This window comes from Rattus norvegicus, chromosome 3 (assembly GCF_021556685.1).
Source record: "Rattus norvegicus strain SHRSP/BbbUtx chromosome 3, alternate assembly SHRSP_T2T, whole genome shotgun sequence".
Lineage (NCBI taxonomy): Eukaryota > Metazoa > Chordata > Mammalia > Rodentia > Muridae > Rattus > Rattus norvegicus.
This window is the reverse complement of record NC_141536.1, coordinates 122,800,708-122,819,693: the sequence shown is the minus strand read 5'-3', so window position 1 is coordinate 122,819,693 and position 18,986 is coordinate 122,800,708. Positions and strand designations below refer to the sequence as shown.

The window sequence follows — 18,986 nt, the reverse complement described above, 5'->3', positions numbered from 1 at the left end:
AAAATCATCTCCCCTTGATAAGACCAATGCACATTCCTTTGTGACCACTGAAGTGTGAGTCTTACAGGAGCCATAGGCTTTTTAAGTTATGGGGTCGGTTTGAACTGAAACAAAGAAATATTAAAAACACCATTGATTTTCAAGCTTTCTGAAATGTTTTACAGAAAGTAAAGAAGAATTCTAGAATTTAGCATTCAGCAGTGGGCTTGGATTTTGGGGGACTGGAAAATACATACATATGCCCTCTAGATGCAAAACACTAGGACTTCTCTTGGCTTCTCATAGAAACTCTGAAATCTGTGCTAAGGCTAGCTCTTACAATTAGGACCAGCTCATTTTGGGGTAAGAATACAATTAGAACGGGTGCCTGTATCGTTAATAATTTCAAGATGGTAACAGCAGAGTATAAACCACAGGGCCCTTCTCTGTTCAGGACCTTGTGCAATTGCAGGGGTCACACACCTATGAAGTTGGCAATGGAAGGAACCATCAAAGATAAACTATCAAAGGCCTCCAAAGACATCTTTGTTGGCATCAATTATTTTTAAAGAACAGAGATAGCAATGTTCTCTTAGGGTAGGTTATGACATCATAAGGTTATGACTGGGCACAACGTAAGTGCAAAGAGGCCGGCAGACAGCTATTTCTAGCCTCTTGGCTCCTATCACCTTCACAAAGTCCCATGGAGTCATTCATCGTGCCCAGCTCCCTGCTGACTCCTTAGTGGCTCACTCTGCTGACACTAGGGCTGCAGTTACATTATTGAGTCACCAGTTTAAGCACACAATTGCATAACTCAGAGACAGAGGGTAAACTTTTAGATGGGGGAGGATATCAAAAGACTCAGGATCTATTTCAAGAAAACATATTCACAGTAATGGCCCAGGGGAGAGCTAAAACTTAGAAGAGTTTGGCATATAAGTGAAGGAGGGGGAAACTGCCTGCCAGTGTTACCCCGAATTCCAAGGATATTCATGTTTTAGGAACATACATACAGACCTGACCTCCACAGGAAATTGATTTAGCATCACCTGGTATGATGTTTAATTAATTCATGCAATGGGAATCAGGGAAAGCAAGCCACAATTGTGTGTTATAGATGCCACGGAGCACCCTGAGATGTGTTCCCAAACACAAACTGCCACAGAGCTCTGACTTGACAGACAAGTGGTCTGACTGAATGAGAACAGGGTCAGTCGGAGACACAGCAAACGAGTGCTTAACTAAGCCAACTGAGCCACAAACCCTGTCTGTTGATTGTGCATGTTTCTCCACGCTGCTGAAATGAGATTCTACAGCATTGTGATTTACCCATTGCAGACATCTAGTTCTTAGCGTGCTGGAGACTAAGCCTAAGATCAAAGGGCCCACACAGATTTGGTACTGGTTAAGGCCCAACCTCAGCTTCCAAACGAGGCCTAGAACAGTGTGTCCTCTCATGCCAGAAGCACCAGAATAAGGCATAAATGCTTTAAGCCCTTTGATAAGCTGATGAATCCCACTTATGAGAGACTCACCCTCGAAACTTATCAACACTTCTTAATATGTTGAAAAATCAGTTGAGCTTCAAATTTTGGAGGCACACACAGCTTAAGCGCCATCTCCGGTGATTTTGTTTAACGGCCCAGACTCCTCCTTAAGGTTCACACATATTTTCAGCTATAAAATGCAAATGAAATTACTTTTTTCATTTGAAATGTATTTATCAGAGTTTCATTTCATACAAAATTACCAAATTAGCTTCTGAAGGATGGAAAATACTGTAATATCCTTGTCTTTGGGGGCTTCTAAAAGCTTAGTGGCTTGGCTTTACTCTCTACAGGCTGCATGAATCAGGGCAGTTAACCAGACTCCATGAGCATTAGTGGCCTACTAGCATCAAAGTGGGGAAAAAAAGCAGAATAGTCAGAGATCTCAATACAACATGTTCAGACCAAATTTATACCCCCTGAATACCAAACCTGCATATTTCCTTCCTAGACCATCTGTAGCTAGATTTCTACCTAGTAGCTGTTTTCAACCCTGCCTGGTATCCAGTCCGTTAGAAAATCGGAATGCTTTGTTATTCCAAATTTCCAAACTCTGAGCACCCTACAACCCGTCTGGAGTCTCCCGCATCTTCCATCTAGGCTAAGTCCCCGTCTCTACCCTCCTTCTCTTTCTATTTATTACCAGCATAGCAGCCAGAGAACTCTTGTGAAAATGAACTAGCTCCTCCAAGTATCAAAGTCATTACTTTGATTTAAATCAATGGTTCTCAACTTAGCGAGATTTTGCACCTCAGCAGACATCTGGTAATAATGTAGAGACATTGTTAGTTGTCACAGCTTGAGGTGGTACAGAGGGGTAGGTGTTTGACAAGGATCCAATGTTCCTTTCAAAACTAGAGTTGCGGCTTAGTGCTCAAAGGAATAGTACTGAGAGTTGGGGTCTGGGAGCAATGTCCCCCACCCCAGCTCCTAGATGCTACAACAAAGCTGGCTGAGCAAGGCAAGAGGACAAGCCAGGGGAACACTCCTCCATGCCCTCTGCATCAGCTCCTACCCTCAGTTTCTGCCCTTAATTCCCTGAATAATGGACTACCAGCTAAGCAGGAATAAACCTCTCCCAAGTTTTTAGTCATGGCACTTTGTCACCTCAATAGGAAACTAACGAGTATAGGCGGGGCTCTTCTGTTCTAGAAATACTTAGTGAAATGCATGAATAAATGTAATAATGCTGTCTTTGAGATGTACCCAAGATGTATTTGAGAGAAAGCTGCCAGGTTTCATCTGAAAGAGTCTGTCTTTAGATTTCTTATTAGGCTTGTATTCAGAATTAATTTGATATCAAAGAGAGACCAAAGAAAAATTCCCAAAAGCACCCCTTAATGCTATCATAAAAAATATAAACGGGTATTAAAGAAGAACCTGGCCTTCCATCCTTTGAAGGATCTTTTAGTCAAATCCATGCAGGTAAAGGGTGAAATTTCCAGAGGCTGTTTGTCTACAGTAACTACCTATTCCAAACTAAACCCACTCTACAGTGATGGAAAGCTCAAACTTTGAGAAGCTAAATAGGGAAATGTTTAAAAATCAAAACCATGCTAGAAACTGTGCTGTCTGACCTTTTTTTGCTGCTTTATTTTCATTGTTGTTGCCGCTCCAGATTTCCTCTAGTAAGTAACATTCTGTGGGTCTAAAATATTTATGGGCCTAATAACAATGGCTTATACATGGGTCAGATAAAACAATGGAAAGACACAGCCATTGCCCTCTGAGGGTTTATAGTCTGACATGGAAATTTAAATAGCTGTGTTGTTGATATAATCAGGAACAGAGAGAAAAAAAAACAGAAGCAAGGCACATGGTTTGGAATATTAAAAAAGAAATATGAACAGAGCAACAGAAATCTTGAGCGGGACAGCAAATGACACTGAAGCAGGGAATCCCGATGTGGAAGCCCAGTGTTACTAAAGAGAGAGAGGTAACATGGTTGTGTTTGGGAGTGGTAAGTTTTCTCATTTGACTGGAACGAGGGTCATAGTGGGGCAATGGCAAGAAGTGAGCCAATGGGCTGCTGAGGGTAGAGCACGGGCTTTCACATGCCTGATTCAACTGTTACAGCTTGACCTAAAAGGACAGACAGAAAGCTCAGAAGACAGCAAGGCTCAGGATATTTCTCTGTATCATCCTACCTTGCCTTAGTGGGCAGCACAGTCAAGAGACGGTCCAAGGAAGCAGGCAAAGAAGAGAAGCGTAAGACAACTGTGTTATCCTATAGAGGACAGACATGGCCAAGAGAACAGGGCTTGGTCTGCAAAGAGCTTAGCTATCTGTAGGAAACAGGAGGGAGACAGCGGCTCACCTGGCACAGGAAAGGCTGCTGGCGCTTTCCCACACCCACACAAATAGTCAGGGAAAGAAGTCACAGAAATGAGCTCAGTGGAAATCTTTCCATAACATGACAATGCCCAACATTTTTCACCTGGTTTATCAGCTAGTTTCAGACAAGTAGACTCAAAGGTACGGGAGTATTTCTCTATAAATGTTAGAATGGCCCTTTCCTGCACAGAGCCTCACCCCACTTAAAAATGTCTAAAACTCAGAAGGAGATTTTTAGAATAGGTTGGCAGAGTCTATCTGTCATTTACAGAACAAAACAACCAGAACAGGTTATGGCAAATAGGTTTTCTTTTTTTTTTTAACTTTACTTTTAATCTTACCCCATTAGACATGTAAATTGTGATGTCTGGATCCAAAATATTGTCAAATGGCTTTAAGATGTGTTAAATCTTACAGCACATCTTAAATCAATAGGTACTTGAGGTCAATGGACAATAGAGCTCTATCCATCCATCCATGTCCCATGCAGTAGCATTTACTCAACGGACATTTGCAGAGTTCCTATTGTGCCCTGAGCACCTTTGGAGAGCATGGAACATACCCATAAGTCCCACTATGATCCTTATGGTTTAAAGTGGGAGGAGACAGTTGACAGGAAACAAAAGGTAATTAGTAAGTTGAAAAATGATGTTATATTAAAAAATGTTTTTAAGTTGAGGACAGGGCAGGATAATTATAAGGAGTATACGATTAAGCAAAGACTTTGAGGTGAAATAAGCCCTTGAAGTGAGAGCATCACAGTGTCATCCAGAAACAGAAAGGAAGTCATTTTGATAGGAGATGAACAGAGAAAGCCTAAGATGAGGACAGGGACATCAGTGTAATGAGTGGGATGGGGAAGGCCAAGGCAGAGGATTTAGCCCCTGCGCGTCGACACAGTGCTAGGGATATAACCTCGTCTCACACATGCTAGGCAAGCGGTCTACTGTTTCATGACTTTAAACTCATGACAGAGTGAAAGTACAAGGAGGGCCTACAGGATCCCTGGGGTAGGATGCACAGGGTCTGGATTATAATGAGCAGGTGGTTCTGGGTGCTAAATGGGGAGCAGGCAGCCAGGTGGTAGAAGAAACCAAAAGTACAGATCAAAACCCAGATGAAGGAGAGCAGAGAACCCCACGCAGACCAAAACAGTGATAGGAAAGGGTGGGTCCATTTGAAAGCAAAGTGGACACAGCATACATGGTATGGGGCACTGGACAGACTTTATGACACAGCATACATGCTGTAGGTACACTGGACAGAATTAACAACACAACATATGTGGTGTGGGTACACTGGACAGAATTAATAACACAGCATACATGGTATGAGAGAAAGGCAGGAGTTAAGGATGAGTTTCAGCAGCACTGAAGAATAAAACTTTGCTAAATTTCAATAAGCTTATAAAAAAATAAAAGTTCTAGGAAATATAATCCATCACAAACACTGGGTTTGTATTTAGCAGCTGATATTTAAGAGGCTAAATGCCCAAGGAGGTTTGTCCACACAAAAGCTGAGGCCTCATCGTCAGCAAGTTGCACATATGTGTGGTTCTGTGGCCATAGCAAATCTAGAGTACTACGCAACAGAGCAGACATATCCAAATTAAGATGGGCAGTTGCACAGCGTTTGCTTCACTTATTAATGGAAACCGAACTTTTAGTGCCACACTGTATGTATACAACAAGAAATACACAAAATTACCTGGCACCCATAGATCAGTGCTAATGCTTTATTTATTAGGAAGTCATCTTTGGTTCTGAATCATCACAGTTCTATACATTTCTGGTTTTGAGCTGAGGTACAATGGCAGATTATAAACTTCAGATGGTTCCTTTTTTAGTAAATTTAAATTTCAGAACACAATGTGGAATCTATGGTGATAGTAAGTACTATTATCAATTGAACCATCCACATAGCATCCACAGTGGCTTCTGAAATACAGCCCCTTCAGAGGCATCATGACCTGGTGGTGTCCACCATGCCAGTCAGGCCTCTAGAAGAGTAAGGAAAGTGCTTCTGTAGGTGAAGGAAAACCACCTCGAGTTCAACTGAACATAGGACAGGATGCCTTGCAACCTCAGCTGCACGACTGCTTTAACACTTCCCGGACTCTGACACATTCTGATGGCTTTAGATATTTTTTAAGCAATGTTGACTTTTAAAAGGAAATTCATAAATCAAAAGTCTGAGCTTGCAGAAATGATAGAAAAGGGACGGTAGTTTATTCATTTACAGTTATACACTACAGATTTGGTTTGGCTGTTTTTATTAATAGATGTTTTTATTATTTTAGTAATACGTACGTCTTTGTTATATGCATGTTCACAAGCATGTTGTCAATGTGCTATTCATCTTATTTTTTGAGACAATCTCTCAATGAACTGTCTCCAGTGGTTCATCAAATCAAGATGGGCCAACCTGGTGGTTCATTTAGATCTGCTGGCCAGTAAGCCCTAGAATGCTCCTGTTTCTATCTCCTCAGCACTGGGATTATGGACACATAAACCAACATACCTGGCTTTTTACATAGTTACCAGACCTCAGAACTCAGGTGCTCAAGCATTTTTACCCACTAAGCTATCTCATCAGACCTAATTTAATAACTTTTCTTAGAGGATCCCACTAGCCTCCAGTAAGCCTGAAGGTGTACACACACACACACACACACACACACACACACACACACACACACACACACACACACAAATAAATAGGTACAACGTGATTAATAATCAATCCTTGTGACCTAGGAAAAATGGCAATTTCAGAAGACTTAAGCCAAGATTTCCATAGTGTATCAGAATGGACCAGTAATCTATCTATCCAGTCTGGAATGAAAACAATATTCTTGGGGTTGGGGATTTAGCTCAGTGATAGAGCGCTTGCCTAGCAAGCGCAAGGCCCTGGGTTCGATCCCCAGCTCCGAAAAAAAAAAAGAAAGAAAACAATATTCTTCATGACACATGGACAAAAAGTTAAATCCCATTTTGACTAATTCTATTTTCCTGTGAAAAATTTTAAACATCTACACACAATATTAACAAAAATCATTTATAAAAACATATAATCTTACTCATCGCTCTCTAAATGCAACTGCACACGGGAGAAGTGAAAAGCTAAAGTCAAGTGGACTGGCTTCCTATCCAGACATCTCTAGCTTAACAGTCTTCCATTCTGCTCTCAAGATTAACTTCCGCAAAGTTTAACACCTTAAGAACTAACTCAGCAAAGACTTATTTAGCCATAGTGTATGAAATAATTTCCTTTACAAGAAAATGGATGGAACAGGAAATCATGGTGTTAAACAAAATAAGCCAGATTCAAGAAGACAAAACTTGGCTTTTCTGATATACGTAGCATCTACACTTGTTTTTGAAATATTATTTCTTATTAGATATATTTCTTTATTTACATTTCAAATGTTATTCCCTTTCCCGGTTTCCAATCCATAAGTCCCCCCATCCCCTCACCCTCCCCCATAAAGGTGTTCCCCCCATCCACCCACCTTACCATCCCCTGACATTCCCCTGCACTGGGGGTCCAACCTTGGCAGGACCAAAGGCTTCCCCTTCCACTGGTGCCCCAACAAGGCTATTCTCTGCTACATATGCAGTTAGAGTCCAGGGTCAGTCCATGTATAGTCTTTGGGTAGTGGTTTAGTCCCTGGAAGCTCTGGTTGTTGGCACTGTTGTTCTTAGGGGCCATCTACACTTATAAATATACACATAACATATGATGATAGAAGTCGGACTATTAGGGTAGAAGAAGGGGCCAGTGGAAGAGGCAAAAGAGGGTAACAGAGAAGTGCCTATGACCAAATTATTTTAATTTTTATGTATAAAAATATAGTGAAATCCATTATTTTTCCAATGAAAATACATTCTAAAATTCTAATTCTAACGTATCTTTCTTCTATTCTACATGTGGTCAGAAAGGAATGTCTCTTTCCCTCTATCACAAGATTCTGATCACTGGAGAAGACATTATACTGCCCAGCTCTGCACTGAATAAACACTACAAGCAAGCTCTCCATAATAATTAACGCGTGCCCAGGCCCTCAGAAGTGGGGTGCTCATGGTGGATGAGCAGGCAAATTTTTACCAGGCTTCACTTTCAGACAAAAATGAAAAATACATCTCCTTAGGCACTTCAGCCAGGCATGATGGGTAGACTCGAGCGAATCAACTTCAAAGACTTATTTCAATTATAAGGGGGCTAAATGCAGGTGATTGGTCTCCTGAGGATGGAAAAGAACACTTTATCCCTTACATACTTTATTTAAGTGGTTAAACCAAAAGCTGCCATCTAGCTACAAGGATGGAGTCCAAATGCAATTGGCTTTTTAAACCCCAATTTTTCAAAATGATAATATTACATCTGTAAAACTGCCCCAGGTAACAATGGATTCATTTACACAAACTTAAACTTTGGACATTCCCATGGGCCATGCCATGAGTGAGATACTCTGTGGAAGGAGTACACACAAACACACACACACACACACACACACACACACACACACACATATACATGTATATATATATATATATATATATATGATCAGCCCTATTGCTGTTGCCAGCACCAGCTTTAGATTATACCACTCAGTTCTGTTTTTATGTATCCAAAATCATTATAAATGTCATCCCAAGACCTAAAACTCTCAAACCCATGTAATATTGACTTGTTCATCTTTATCAAAAGAATAAAGATAAAGGGAATCTTTAGGACAATGTATAAGTATTATACTAAGACACTACAGGAAAGTGATTTCTCTTAGCTTGTCCTAGTGTGACAGTGAGATGGACTGTGTCATCCCAAATTCATAGAGTGAAGCCCAAGTTCTGATTTTGACCTTGGCAGTAGGACTCTTGGGAGTTATGAGAACATAAGTGTCACTGCAGAACTAATGCCCCTATTAAAAAGAAAAGGGACATGAGTGAGTCTCCCCTTGCTTCTTCGTTATAACTCTGTTGCTATGTGGAGAGTCAGCAAGCGGACAAATCTGCAAACCAGGAAGAAGACTGAAACCGAACACCTGATCTGTAGGAACCCTGACCTCTACAGCTGCGAATATAAATATGGGTCCTTTACACATACATTCGACAGAATTTTGTTACCATAGTCTTAAGTGGGACTGGGAGAAAGATCTGAAGGCATGACAGTGGGTAGAAGGGTACAGTTAGTCAGTGGGGAAATAGTATTGAATTAGCAACATCTTCAAGAATTACTCTATGATATACATTGACTAGTAATCAAGATGGCAAGAAAAAATGATGTTTGGCACCAGAGTTTCTCAGGGCAGACAGGTCATGGCATCTATAGTCTGACTGCAGAAATTCCTCAGGTTAGCACCGATGTTTTAAAAACAACTACAGCAGTGTTACGGAATGCTATTTGCTCCACTCAAGGCCCTCTACAAAAGGCAACTGTTTACTCAACTCTGGAGGCCTCACCTTGGCCAATTATCCAAATTATAGTCAAGGTCATAATTTTCAAAGGAGTGCTCCAACAACAGGATTAGATGTAGCATATGGGCCATGAGGCTAACGTGTCACAGTCATAGCAGACTTGTGATCTCTACTAGTCTCACCACGGTGTTTGGCAAGTGTGTGTCCATAACAAGTTCAAGGATATTTGTTCAATTATTGCCCAAGGGCTTGATGGTGTTGGAACAAGATTTTAGCAGCAGATGATCCGCATGGAATCACCTTCCAAACTCTCTTTTAATGGGATAATTCTTAGGACAGATGTAGACACTTTTTCTTGCCAAATTTGCACCTCGAGTCCTTGGAAGGGAGAACAAATATCAATGCGATCTCCCACCGCAGGGTGAGCTGACAGCACTGAACAGATCCACACAGTCCATGTGGCAAGAGTAGATGTAGTCTATTTTTCAGAGGCTCTATGCTATCCACATTTGTACTAGAGAAAGCAACCATATTTAAAAAATTCACCCTATGCAAAAGAGTTTTGCTTGATGCCCTACGCAAGAGATCACCCTAAAGAACTGAGTTCCTGGGGTTGGGGATTTAGCTCAGTGGCAGAGCACTTGCCTAGCAAGCTCAAGGCCCTAGGTTCGGTCCTCAGCTCCGAAAAAATAAAAAAGAACTGAGTTCCTTGGGCATTTATCTGTAGAGTAACCACATGTAATTATTTCTTAGCAGATTCCTCATGTTCCAAATTCAAACAGTATCATCAGTATTATAATGGAAGCCTTTCTTCATCGAGAGGCTAATTCTGCTTGTGAGATTTAAATCTCTGACCAAGTTACAAGTGCTCGTTAAAAAAAAAAAAAAACACCTCTGAAAACAGTGAACATCATTTTAGATAATCAACCATTATGAAAATAAGACAGGGGTTTTTATGAGGATGGATATTTAGGCCACACGATTGTTTTTGAGAATACATGGCTCTGTCCAGAACCTTCTATTTCACTTTTATTGATGCAGACGGAAGATTTCAGCACTGAGGTTCCAAAGCATATGCTCATTTCTGTCTCGCATTCAAGAAGTTGGAGTCTCAAAGGAGGCCACTGAAGCACTGCACCTGTGCTTCCCGGTGAGGAACACGTCTTTGTTTACTAATGACTCTTGACTATGGCTGTCTTCACTTCCCCAACTCCCCCGGGAGAACTGTAGGAATTGGCAAGTAGACTGTTATGTGGGTTTCATTTTATCTAAGAATTTTCATGCTGAAAGGAACCTGACCATTTATTCTAACTCCAAAGTTTGAGGAAGAGGACACAGAAGTGCAAATAACTGAGAGCAAAAGAAAATGATATGAAATGTTCCTTCGTAGCAGTTTTCTGATACCCACTTAAAGTAAGCATTTACTTAAAGGGACTGTCCTCAAGCAGACTATTTGATTCATCTAATAGTATCAGCTACCCCATCTAACACAACCCTCCCCTCATGGAGAGAGCTGGGCACACCTGAGGTGGGCTTCAGGCTTAGGTCCAGCAATAAACACGGCCCAAGTTTGACCCCTGGTACTTTAGAAGGAAAAGGGGAAGCTGTGGAGATCTGCTGAATTCATTTCCTAGGGCTGCTCTAACAAAAACCACACACAAGGTGCCAAAGAGAGCTTCCTTCCTTCCTTCCTTCCTTTGGGGTTGAAAGGTCACCTGTCTCCCCTGCACTCCATTTCTAGTGTCTTCTCACATCCCTGAGCTCTCTGCCATGAGTTCTTTCATCTTCAAAGCAGCAGTGATGAGTTTTGATTTTTTTTCCTTCGACAACCCCTCTCTCTGTCTCTCTTGAAATGATCAGCTAAGGATGTTTACTGTTTAAAAACTCCTAAGGGACACATCACTCATACTATCCAGAAAAGTACCATCTCCATCTCTACGTCTTTGACCTTAAGCCAGTGGTTCTTAATCTGTGGGTCGGTCGTCACTGCTTTAAGGGGCCGAATGACCCTGTCATGGGTTACCTAAAACCGTCAGAAAATGCAGATATTTACATTATGACCCCTAATAGCAGAAAAATTATGAAATAGTAATGAGGATGATTTTATAGTTGGGGCCATCATAACATGAACTGTATTAAAGGGTTGCAGCATTGGGAAGGTTAAGTGTTCCTGTAAAATCCTTTTTTTTTAGAGTGATATATGCAAATTCTAGAGATCTGGACTGAGTGCCTTTGGGAGATTATTATTCTCTGCCTACCCCTTCGTACTCCTGATACTCACCTCATTAAATGGCCCCATAGTCTCTCTGGTGGCCAGACCAGAATCCACCCTATTTACTCCCACCTCTAGCTAGTGATGAGAAGCTCCTTTGAGTCTTATGTTCATAGATGGTGATCTCAAATCAATTTACCCATTTTGTCTTCAAAAGCACACGACGCTTTCACTCGGGACATAAAATGTTTTGACAAGACAGGACAACGTTGGTCCTAATCGGATGGACAATTTTGTAAAGGGATACCTTTCAGGTCTAAAACAGGAGAAGGGCAAGCAGACCTCGGGCAGCTTAATTACATACAGAAGTAAAATAACAGGAGAGCAAAGTCATGAAGTCTCAGTCCTTCTCTGCTCCCTAATACGGTGTATTTGATTGTGCCCAAGGGTATGCCTAAGGCCATTTTTGAGAGCCTGTAAAATAAAATCAGAATTTCTTCTCTCATCTCGCAACGCTGTCTGTGCTTGTAATGCAAGCTCGCCTCCCACTTCCATCTCATATTTATTGGTGCCCCCTTCCCTACACCAGCTTGAGACGCTCAATTATACATACTAGTTCGAACTTTGCTTTCAGGGGGAAGGTGTCAAAAAGACTTCCTCCCTTGAATACACTCTGCCCCTCAGCGTGCTGCTATTTTAGACCCAAGAGATGAGTCACTGAAATTTATACCAACACTCTGACCCTGGCTCAGGCTACTCACAGAGGCTCTGCCTGCCGTCTGACTCCCATCAGCAGCCGTGTCTGAAGCAGTCGTCACACCGTTAAGATAAAGGCTGTAAAACCAATCTCCTGGCCATATGTTTCATTCCCAGCGTCCAGGAACACTGTCGAGCAGAGACAGCATTTCACACGGTTGGATTCAGACTGTATTACTCAGCTTTCCTGTTCCCCGCCACTTTTCCCCTAAACCTTCCCCGGTTTTCCATTTCACACCCCAGACACAGGATGAGTCACTCTCCTCTACAACATGTCGCTGTTCCCCCTACCTGAAATGCTTCCCCTTCTTCTCAGTGTCACAACGGTACATAAGGAGGTCTCCACCGGGTCACATAGCCGCTAGCTCCATCCGAATTGGCTTCTTCATTTAGTCCCTGGACTCCGATGATGCTCTTTGAACCATATGGTCATATGGCTGCTTTTCTTCGGTATTACAGTTTGAATGTAAAATATCACCCATAGTTTCAGTGGTGAACACTTGTCCCCAGGCGTGGTTTGGCTTTAGGTGAGATCTTCCAGGAGGAAGAAGGTCACTGGGATGTACTAGAAGGTTTCTTAGCCAGGCCACATTTGTTGTCCCTGCTCTCGTTCTCCACTGTGGATGCAACACAACCAGGTACTACACCCTCCTGCCCCCCACAGCTTCCCTGGCATGAAGCGCTGTATTCTCTCCCACAGGAAGCCAAAGTAAACCCTTCCTCTCTAAGGGGCCTCCGGTCAGGTATTTGATCTTAGCGCGGAGAACCGTAACTAATACGCTCGGCTGCCCTCATTTGCAGCCCACTGCCCTCTAGTCATCTCAGAGGTTTGTAAACTTTGTATGGTGTGGCACCGGGGCTTGCAGGCTTTTTCAAAACGCATCACAGTTCTATTTTCGATATCGGAGAGAGAGAGAGAGAGATGCTTTGATAACCATTTCTTCATTCGTGATAACCCCCAGCAAGCACATCCATTGGCCTGCCTCCCAAGAGCTCCTCTATCAAGCTCAGAACGCTAACCATCCAGTTTATGACAATTTCTTACAGCATCAATAGCAAACTGATACAGGAGTTTTACAGATGCTGGGTTGAACTGAAGCGCATTGTACCCCAGGAGAACATCTGTCTGTGCTTTGCTGGGTTGTCTCATTTACTAGACGATGAGTTACATCTGTTGGTATAAAACTGGAAACTAGTCACAGGGCAGACCCAAGAAAGCACGCCCTAAGCACTAACTGCTGTGAGCTGTTTCCTTTATTGGGTTAGCCCCTCATATGATTCATACCAACCAAGGAACAAAGGACAGATAAATCAGTATGATGGCTTTCCCTGACTCAGTTTTCCTCTCCTAAAATACCAAGGGCTCAGCTGTGGATGGGGTGCTTAGATTTCTGAGCTGGATGTTCTGCAAGCAAGTGTCCTCCATCACCTGTCCCAAGTTGTGGGGAAGCTGAATCTAAGTGTCAGATTTTTCTTACGCTCTAAATCACCAATGTAGCCAGTCAGCTCTATAAAACATTCTGGAATTTATTTTAGAAAACTCACTGTGTTCCCGCAGCTGGAAGGGATTATTAAAGTGCTAAATGTTAAGGCTATTACTGAAACATGGCCAGACACATGGAAATAAGTTTTAAAAAAATAAGGAGAAAAGGAAAACTTTAAAAAAAAACCACTTTGATATAATCCTTCTGTTAATTCTATCCTCAAGGCAAGTTGGTAGAAGAAATCGGGCTTATCTCATTTACAAAGACAAGTGGCTTCTCTCTGTATTGCTACATCTGGCCAACAGTTGGTACTAAAAAGGTCATTCTCCAACACACTACACAAGTAAAAGTGAGGAACAAAGAAAGCAAGAAGTTAAGACAAGGCCCTCACAGGATTTTACAAGTGTCACTGAGGCGGCAGAGAGGCAGTAGTGTATACAACATCTAACTCAGAGCTACTACAGACAATAATTAGAGGATAAGTAACCGTCACTACCTACCCTGAAGAATGATGCCAGAAGGCATGTACGCCAACACAGGATATCCTAAAGAGGGCAAGGGGATTCTGATTTATAGCAATTAGGAAAGCTTCGAGATGGTTGGGACCTTCGGAAAATCTTCAGACAGGCAGGATGCACACAGGAAGGGAGAAGAGATTCAGCTTAGGAGCTTCTCTCCTGCGGTAGAATCCTGAGCTTTCACTTGAGGCTGAAGATACAAACCTTACATAAACTGTGGGTCTTTGTTCTATAGGATTTATGGCCCACTCAAACACATAACAAGATTCAAGAGGAGATTAATTGGTATTTCCTTCTATTCTACTGGGGCTTAAAATAGCGGGGGTGGGGGGAGAATGGTGACCATTACCCATACTTCTCTACTTCATGTGACATAAGACATGAATATGCAGATGGAGGCAGAAGCAGCCTCTGAGAACATCATTAATATTTAAATAATGGTGTCAGATACCGTTAGAAACACAGTAGAAAGCACAGATTTATCACCTAAATTGATTTGTCAGAAAATGTGCATTCCAAGTTATTTTTGTCAGAACTTGCTTCAGCCAGTACTGATGAAAACTGCTCTCGGGGGAAGGGCAACAATAAATTAAGGACTTGGTAGATAGACACATACGGATTTTTCTGCCATTCAGGTAGTTAACTATATACAATGCTCTTAAGAAGAAAAAAGTAGTCTCTGGGTTTAAAGGAAACTTTTAATGAGTCAATGTTGAATATGGGGTCAGTTTAGATACATAAGGAAAACGTTTACTTTTAGAAACTGGCAGGATATCTCTTTGCACTCTTAAGTAAAATAATAAACATTTTAGGAGATAAAGCACCTTTGAAAATCACTATGAAAGCCTACATAGTACCCTGAGGAAAAGTCTGAGAACTGAGGCTCAATATTTTTCTCCTTGAAAGGAGCTGAATCGAGCCACTGTGCCTGGCTCTGCAGTCACCAGTAAAGCAGAACACAGTAAGTGGCTGTGGCAAAGCTGTATGGCCTTATCAAAGGTGAGATTCACCTTCCCCTCAGGGTCCTGAAGATTGTCACAGAAAGAGGCAATGTCGACCACACACACACACACACACACACACACACACACACACACACAGAGACACACAGACACACAGACACACACACACACACACACACACACACACACACACACACACACACACGCACACACACTAAGGCCTTTTCCAGAATGGAGTTTGAACACTTTGAAATCACTGAATAACTTTATGGTCCCAACAGAGCCTTCCCTTCAGCTAATGCCTTGCAACTACACTGTAGCTAAAAAAACTGTGGGCACCTGGCATTTCTAATGAGTTCTTTTCTGGATAGCCCAGGGTTTACACAGCTCAGTGTCTAGATGGATCTGTGAACTTTCACTTGGCGGACATTTCTGCACACAAATTTAACATGCCACTGGATAAGACTGCTGCAGAAACAGAACTTTCTACTTATAAGAAGTGTCTGAGAGCTGACTTAACATTGCAGACTCTGCCAAGAAATGACTGTACCTACTAGAAACTTCACAGAAGAGAGGCAGGGACCTGGGTGGTTTTCCTTTTTCCAGACACATCAACTAACAGGAGGAAGGATAGCTCAAGAGACCATGATTACCACCAGGTCTCCCCACCTGTATTTATATTAACTCAACTATTAGTTTGCATAATTTAAGAATCAATAGAGTCACTGGTGTCCAAATTACTGGTTGTTTGAAATGTTCATAAACAAAGCTGAGGGGAGAAATATGAGATGGAATTACCTAGGAGCCTAAAGGTCACTCCAACCCCAGACTGCCTCTTCTTTTCCTTGAAGAATTCACTGTTATCTGGGCAGAGGATTTAAGGTTGAAAGCCCAAAGCACAAACATTGCAAGTCTCAACTCTTACATTTTGCTTCATTATGTTTTTAACAAAAAAATCAACTGCCCCAAATTTACCGATTACATTGGAACGCTGTGCTATGTGGGAGGGGGGAAAGTGGCTTGCCACAGGTAGTCTCTACATTCAATTCACAGAGAGCTGAGGTGGGGAACCTGCAGGCCAGGCTGCCCAGAGATGATGCTGAAGTCAGGTGTTGAGCACAAATCGCACACCACAGTAAAAGGGCATCTGGTGAGTGGGACACAGCATGGCGTGGGCGGGGACAGAGGTAGTGGATGAGCACCCGGTAGCAGTAGCGGCCATAGTGACAGCAAAAGGAAGAGTTGATCTGAGCCTTGAGTGAGGTCACCCAAACTGACAGGTGCTGAGAGAGGCTGCTCTGAGTCACATCACCCTGGCTTCATTGCTCACAGAGGGCCAGGGATGACAGCAGTTATTACCTCACTCCATCTCACAGTCGAACTCGCTAGTGCACAGCCGCTACAATCTCCTGGTGCGGAGCAGGTAGACTCCATGAGATTAAGAAGAACACTCTCTCCAGTTATTTATCTCATGGGGCAGTGGGGTCCCTGAGCTGGTACCGGAACCCCCCCTCACACCTCACTCTTACCTGTGATGGCTGTGAGAAGCAGTCGAGTGAACTGACTACAGAGCTACACGCAGCCTCTGTCACAGTCCTGCCTAAGGCAGCTTTCTCCTCAGACGGGATGGTAAAGACGGGTACCATCGTTAAGCCTTGCCCACCTATCTCCTGCATGGTCTGCCCCGGCAACTGCTGCTTCTACCCTAGCCTCCGAGATCCTGGAGAAGGCTGGGAAAATAAACCCTCGCTGAACCGGTCTTGAAAATCTAAATCCCATCCACTGCAGTGAGCCTAGCAACACTCTGTTATCTCCAGAACGTTGATCCCTTGTACATAACTGCTCTTTGCTGTAATAATGATATACAATATCTCTCCAACAGGAAACTGTCCCTGGAGTTCTCAGGACAGTGTCCCTATCCAACTTTAATACCCAATTGTAAAAGTTCTTCCCAAAACCTTAAAGACTATCACAAGGTTTGGATCTATCCACATACGAGTCAGTAAAACAAACAGAACAACAAAAAACCAAAACAAACAAACAAACAAATGAACACCAAGCTTATTAGATCATATTTTGTTTCTGTGAAACATTATAATAAGGTCTTCATTTTTGTTCAAGCATCTAAGGTCAGTCACAATTCAGACAAAACTAAAGGGTTTACCTTTTATAATTGACATGCTTTCCAGGATTCTAAGATATTCCTAACTAATAACACAAAAGATGAAAACCATGAAGTACTTTTCTAACACCATCTGGTGCTAATTATTCTATATCCTTTTTAACTTTCATACCTCAACATCGCTCCTTCATTCATGAATATGTATGAATTCTGCTAAAAACATTTTATAAAATAACCCTCCAAGCCAAGGAATAAATAAATTTTCAAGTTGCTACGAAGTACATTTTCATTCTTACTCAAGAAAATAAACTTTAAAAAAATACCTCTTAATATAATTGAATCAATATGGTGGGCAATTGAAATAAAATAAATAATTTCCTGCACCATTCCTTCATTAATTATGAACAAGAGACAAAAATAAACCTGCTTTTTGTGGCCATTCCTGTATGGTGAGATTACTTCCTGTCACCTGTGCTTTCTTGTATTACACTGACATAGTCGAGGGAAGCATTATGGAGAGCGTCCTCAATTGTTAAAAATAGACCTTATTTCTCAGAGTGGTTTCCTATTCACAACAAAATTCCGTGCAGAGTACGACCATTCCTCCTATGCCCCCAGGGCTGCACACATAGTGTTCAATAACAAATAGAAGGTTCCCGTCGGTCAAGCCAAAGGGTATCCACATGTGCCTTATGCAAAAACTACAGGAGTTACGGTTAAAGTTGGGAACATTTTACAATAAGAAATAATAAACTAAATCTGTGACAGATTATTGCTAGAAACACTACAGCATGATAATGTCTAATAGACTTTGTTCAAATGTGACGTATTATTAAAAATGAAAGAAAAATAATCCACGCTCACATACTTTCCGAAGTTTGGGTGGTTCACGCAGTTTTAAGAAACTGCAGCTACTTACCCTGACTCTTGAGAAGAGCACAGAATAACTTACTGGAGCTGCTCCCATCCGACCTTCCCATACCCACAACACCACTTTCCAGTTCCCTTTCTTACCTAAAGAGGAGGAAGCTTTACTCAGTCACCAGTGATCTTCTGTAAGCATGTCCAAGGCAGTACAGTACCCAGGGCAGTTAGTTCTGGACAAGCTCCCTCCTTCCAGGACAGGAGAAAGGAGCAGGAGTCTTGGATGAGCAAGCTCACACAGACAGCAATGGCAACAGGGAACCAAAAAGTCCCACCCCTCAGTCAGAGTGAGAGGCTGGGCAAACACTGCCCTTGGCCAGAACAAAATAGACAGACAGCAGCTAAGAGGGACTCTTTCAAGTATTCTAAGCAGAACGGCAGATAGAGTAAATGCTTTCTACAGGCTGACTGCCGAGGAACGCTGCCTGGGAGGGAGTGAACAGCCAGGAACAGGACCAGAAGTGCTTCTTAGATAGAAACTAGTGTCCATTACAAGAGGAACTGCACCTGCATTCCTTAAAACAAAACAAAACAGAAACAACAGCAACAAAAACAAACAAACAAACAAAACCCTTAAGATCTAGTCGCTAAAGGGAAAAAGTCTGCTGTGTAGGAAATGGCGTATTGGGAAAACTTGTGCAGAAGCTCTCTCGGATCTGCCTGTCAATCTTCTCGCCCATTTCCTCCTCTACAGTACCTTGAGGGTGTGAAAAGGCACAGGAATCTTC

At 42.2% G+C, this 18,986-nt stretch overlaps 1 protein-coding gene across 49 annotated transcripts in view; it reads right to left on the bottom strand.

Annotated features, from left to right (window-relative positions):
- Plcb4 (phospholipase C, beta 4) overlaps window positions 1-18,986 on the bottom strand; it is a 359,160-nt gene that overhangs the window by 229,010 nt on the left and 111,164 nt on the right. For 9 of the 49 annotated variants that reach the window (XM_087648856.1, XM_087648898.1, XM_087648917.1 and 6 more), the window contains exon 1: window positions 18,349-18,521. The gene's annotated coding sequence lies outside the window, so the exon portion shown is untranslated. 49 annotated transcript variants of the gene reach the window in all.